The sequence below is a fragment of the Papio anubis genome, chromosome 13 (assembly GCF_008728515.1).
Source record: "Papio anubis isolate 15944 chromosome 13, Panubis1.0, whole genome shotgun sequence".
Classification (NCBI taxonomy): domain Eukaryota; kingdom Metazoa; phylum Chordata; class Mammalia; order Primates; family Cercopithecidae; genus Papio; species Papio anubis.
Window position 1 is genome coordinate 48,532,732 of NC_044988.1, and position 5,855 is coordinate 48,538,586.

Genomic DNA, 5,855 nt, shown 5'->3' on the forward strand with positions numbered 1-5,855 from the left:
TGGCCCTAGGTCACATAGCTGGTAAGCGGCACAACAGGGATTGGAACCCAGTCTGGCTGTCAGTAAAACTAAACCAACCCAGGTGCTTCTCCAAGGGCTGAAAATCTGCCTCATTTGTCCAACAGGCTGCTCAAGTCCCCTTAAATCATGAGAGGGACAAGTGACCAGGCAAAACAAGGGGGAGATTTTGTTTCCTCTAGAGGGGAAGAAAAATATGTAGCCCCTATCTAGAGAAAAATCCTCTCCATGGTTCCCCAAACACATTCCACCAAAGAGAAATTCCTCTTTAATAATGTTCCCATTTTCATCACACACTGGGGCCTGTCGTGGGGTGGGGGAGGGGGAGGGGTAGCATTAGGAGGAATACCTAACGTAAATGACGAGTTAATGGGTGCAGCACACCAACATGGCACATGTATACGTGTGTAACAAACCTGCATGTTGTGCACATGTACTGTAGAACTTAAAGTATAATAAAAAATAAAAAATAATGTTCCCATTTTGCTCCCACTTTGGTCCAGCATGTCAGAAAGTCTCTATGAATGGTATTTTGAGTGGTGGGCAGAGAAGCCAGTAGGGCAGGGAGTGTTATCTTAGGGTGGGACAACTTGAAAGATATGCAATTGCTTTTATTATCATATTAGCTTCCCTGCCCATCATCAGAGTCAATTCTGCTGGCCTCGCTCTATAGCAAGGAGCCTCTCCCTCCCCCATCAATCCATGCATTTCTCTCCCAAGGCTGCACCATGTCTGGAAAAGAGCCATGTTCCATATAGTTCCTGGGAAGGCTAGGCCTCAAATACCACATATCTTGTATCAGATCAATACCTCCCTGGTTGGTGCAACTATTGGGGAATAGGAGTTTTTATTCTATTAAAGTTTTGGAGACACTCGTGGAACAGGAATTTTGAATAGGCAGAAAACATTATTATAATAGTAGCTGCTGTTAATACTACTGGATATCTGGCATTATTCCAGGTGAATTAAATGTGTTTATTCTTGTAATTTAGTCCTTTCAACAATTATAAAAATAGATGTTATTGTCCTCATTTTTAGGAAACTGAGTCTCAGAAGGTTTAAGGTCATATTTGCTGAAGGTCTCATTGTTGGTATTAGTTAGAATTAGCTTTGACTACAAGTGACAGCAACCCAAGATTAGCTAAAACAAAATGTGAGTTGTATTTTCCTCTCTCATGCAACATAGGGTTGGGATCAGGCTTCCCAATTGTCAAACTCTGCATATCATTTTTCTCTGCCATCCTCCACACAGGGGTTCCATCTGATGGTCCAAGATGGCTGCAGTGGATCACCACCTACTCGCTAGCAGGAGGAAACAAAGGGAGAAGAGAATTTCCACTTCTCTTAAGGACACTTCTTGGAAGTGACAAACACTATTTCTACTTGCAACCATTGATCCGAACTATATCTCAAAGACTTGCCCAGCTGCAAGAGAGACTGGGAAACATAGTCTATTCTGGGTGGCTACATGTCCAGCTAAATTCAAGATTTATGTTTTTGAGGAAGAAGGGGAAAAGAGATGTTGAAAGACAATTAGCAGTCTGGCACAAAAAGGATGTGGACTCAGGTCTATGTGGTCCAGAGAGTAGAACCTTTCCATCATCTCACACTGCTTCTCGAGCACCTTGGCAGCCAAGGAGAGGAGGCAGAGTGCCAGAGATAGTTTTACTGTGTGTCCTGAGGTGGCCTGAGGGCCTCTGAAACTCAGCCTCTGAGACACATAATATAGGCTGTCTTCGATATTTCCTTAATTTTTTGCTCCCCCAGCATTTTGAATACTTTTATATATTTGTCCATATGTTATCATTGTTTATTTTCAGTTTTCCTGAATCAAACATTGGCTAATTGGTAATGTTTATTGCATGAATGACTGAATTGATGAAACAGCCAATTTTGTTTATTTATCTCTAGCATAATGTCTAGCATTTTACAGGTATTCGACAAATATATGTTTATTGAATGGATGGCTGGAGAGCCAACAGCTTTCCCAATTCATTTTTTTTTTCTCATTTTGAGTAAGCACAGCCTGCTTTCTCAGCATATCCTTTTCTCTTCTGGTATGAGAGAAGAGAGAAAGCAGAAAAGAAAATAGAAAAAGAAAAAATGGGACAAGGTATATTTATTATACAAGTTCTCTCATCCCTCACTTTCTTCTCTCCATTTATTTTTGATACCACAACTATGAATTTTTCTACCCAAATGGACTTCCATAATACTCTTTGGGGAATGGCCTAAGGATGCTACCTTCAAGCAGCCTGATGACCAATGAACTTAGAAATATTTGGAGAAGTTGCAACTAATTTTATTTGGTCAAAGTTTACATGATTTCTCCTTGTGACATTTTCTTCCCTGACAACCTAAATGAAATTGTATATTTCAAAGCTCTCAAGATAAAATAAAAGTTTGAAAATCCCTTGCAAGTTAGTACTGGTAAATGCATAGTTATTTTAACTCCATGAAGAAGTAAACATCATCACATTCCTCATGAAAAACTCCAGCAAGAGCCACTGGCGTGGTTTGAATATAAACAACCAGCACTAAATGACTTCATCAAGCTACAATCCCTGTGCTCAGCGATTTAGAGGAAATCAGCAGCTTAACCAAGGTTTATTTTTTTTTCTTTTGCTGAGCAATTGGGGGCCAAAAATAAAACACTATTACATCAAACTGCAGACAAATAAAAATCTGAATACATTTGCTGTCTTCTCAGGGCCTTTCTGAACCTAATGAACACAGCAGAGCCCAAAGTTGTCAAGATGTTTCTTGCCGTTAGGCACTGGGGGAGATTGTCCATTAAGTCCTGATGGCATTGTCAGTTCTGAGGGTAAAGTAGGAGAAAGTTCAGAGGTATGTAAATATTTTCTAATAGATGAAAGTGATATCTAACACATTCCCCTGCCCTTTTCAAGTGAAGGCAAGATGAATTGTTTGCATTAATTAGCATGTTGAAAAACTTCTGGATTGCCAAGTGTGTTCCTGTGGGTGGTGGGAAACATATAAATATGATGTACAGCAATCTGTTGAAAAGAGCCAATGTTTTTGACTTTGTGAGTACATATGAAATGTGAAACAGCTTAGTCAGGTATGTGGCATTGGTCTTTCCGGTTAAAAAGATGAACATTTGTCTAACAACACTGGTGTACAGTGCTTGATCTTTGAAATGCCAATTTGCTCAGGACACTAGACATTGTTAAAAGAACACTCTATGGGAGACAGGTTAAATCATTATCATCTCCAGCATAGATAACACTTATTGAACACTAAACAAATTATTTCATTTAATTTTCACAGCAACCCTTGAAGGAAAGTACAACTGGTATCATCACCATCTAACAGATAAGAAAAATGGAGCATTGGAGTGGTTAGGTAATTTGGCCCCAAACCACAAAGGTACTAAATGGTAAAGTCAGGATTTGAACCAGGTCAGTCTGACATTCAGAGCCAATATCCTTCACAGCATTATAGTGAAGACTTTGTCCATCTTCTTAACTGAATGCCATTACAGGAGTTACTTAGCTTTGCTCTGCCTCTATTTCTTTGTCTATAAAAGGGGAAAAATTAATTTTATATCATTGGTTTGTGAGGATTAAATTATATACTGAATATAAAACATTCAGTAAAATGTCTTGTTATGCACGTCATGCTATGATTATTCTTTTAAAGTGTCTAATTCAAGAGTTGGGAAAAATCTAATTACCATCCACTTTTCTCATTTGGCAAGTAGGAGTTGGACTGAGTAAATAAAATTTATTGCCAACAGAGCTCACATTCATGGACCTACACTGATAGAACTTGGAGGAGTCCACATTAAGCCTTCTTCATAGTAATTGATGAGGATATTGGGGTCCAAAGAGCCAAGTCATCACTGGGGCTTTAGACTGGGGAACCTGGCCTTGGTAGAACTCTTCAGAGTTGCTGATGTGCCTTTCCACGTGAGTACAATGAACTCTTATCTACCCTTCTGCTTTCATTTCATTGCTTGAATGTGTCCTTTGTAAACAGTGACCCCACATTGTTATCAATCAAGTATATGTTAGTTCAACATGTTTTTTTTCATATTTATAAATGTGAAAAATAAAATTTTTATCTTCCCAGAACTTAAAAATCCCTTGCCTATGAAAGTTTACTTTTCTTTTTGACATGTATTAAAAGAAGCACAGTATACATAGACTCCTTTAAAAGCCAATTTGAGGAAGCAAACCCAGAGCAATCACAATTATAGATGTATATGTAAATATATTTAAATATTATTTAAAACAATATATTTTATAAATATATGTATTTTTACCTTGAAAGTCCATATAAAACAACAGTTCCAAGTTAGGATGGGCAACAAACATGTGTGCTCATTATATTTGGTTTTTTAAAGTTTATTATTAAATAGAAAGGTTCTGATATTTGGGTCTATTATGTCCACAACACTTTAAAACATTCTCATTTTATCATCAGTAACCCCATGACGTAGGTATTATGATCCTCATTTTAAAATGAGGTAACTGAAGATGTTTGGTATTTACTGAACATCCTACAGCTACAAGGGGCAAAACTGAGACTAAAATCCAAGTCTTTAATGATACCCAAAGCTCAAGATTTTTCCATTAAAAATGGTTTGAATGGGATTATGCACTACAGTTTATTTTTACCACACATATTATTTCCCATTCCACTTTTCATTTTGCTGATTGTATCAGTCACAGTCCAGTCAGGGAAAGAGAATCACACATTTTGGAAATCATGACTATAGCAGAAGAATTGGATTTTACAATTGTGATTTTAAAATGTGGAAGAGTTGAGAAGTAAAGGCCTGGCTGGAGGAGGGAATCAGAGGGTCATAGAATAGTCTCTAGCCACTTTCCCTGAAGCACTAGTGCCTGGTGTGAGTCAGTGCTTATGAGGGAATCTGAGAAGTCTAGCATGTCTAGCTGCCCCCTGGGATTGCAAAGGAGAAGCTCGTGGAAGGGTCTGTGGATGCTGGCACCTTGTGGAAGCTGCTGCCCCCACAGCTCTGCAGCCAGGTATGTGTATCATGCTTAATAGGACAAAGGCCAAACTCAACAGCTGGACAAAGAATCCTCCTCATGATCTCTTTTCTGTTGATTTTGCCCACTTCATCCTATACCACTACCTTACCACATTTTTCTTCAGCAGCACAAACTGTACTCATCTTGTAAGTTTTGTATGAGAATCCAATGAGATAAAGAATAGGCCTGGTGTGGTGGCTCACGCCTCTAATCCCAGCAATTTGGGAGGCCGAGGCGGGTGGATCATGAGGTCAGGAGATCGAGACCATCCTGGTTAACATGGTGAAACCCCCTCTCTACTGAAAATACAAAAAATTAGCTGGGCATGGTGGCGGGTGCCTGTAGTCCCAGCTACTCAGGAGGCTGAGGCAGGAGAATGGCGTGAACCTGGGAGGCGGAGCTTGCAGTGATCTGAGATTGTGCCATTGCACTCCAGCCTGGGCAACAGAGCAAGACTCTGTCAAAAAAAAAAAAAAAAAAAAAAAAGAATAGGACAGTGTCTAGGACAATGATGGGCACAAAACAGATGACCAATTATCACTCAGCTTCTAAGTTGTAAACAAAAGACCTACTTCAGCTGGTTGAAGCATATAAGTTTATTCCAGGTTATTAGGTGGCTCAGAGGAGGCCAAATCAGCTTGGTGAGCATATGAACAGAAACAATATCCAAACTATACTTGTGTCTGTCTTAGCAGCAAGCCTGCTGCAGCTACCACTAGGCACAGACACCACAACAGGCACTGCTAATGCTGGTCCCCAGCTCCAGAGTTGCCACCACTGTTATTCCAGAAACCAGAGTCCTCTGTATCAGTCTCA

General features: G+C 39.5%; 1 long non-coding RNA gene across 1 annotated transcript; it reads left to right on the forward strand.

Moving 5' to 3' along the window:
* Positions 1 to 427: 427 nt before the first annotated feature.
* On the forward strand, positions 428 to 5,314 carry LOC110741412. Its single transcript, XR_002517573.2, has 3 exons — positions 428 to 2,623; positions 2,729 to 2,865; positions 3,779 to 5,314. It is a non-coding gene; the product is annotated as an uncharacterized LOC110741412 (long non-coding RNA).
* The last annotated feature ends 541 nt before the right edge of the window (positions 5,315 to 5,855 follow it).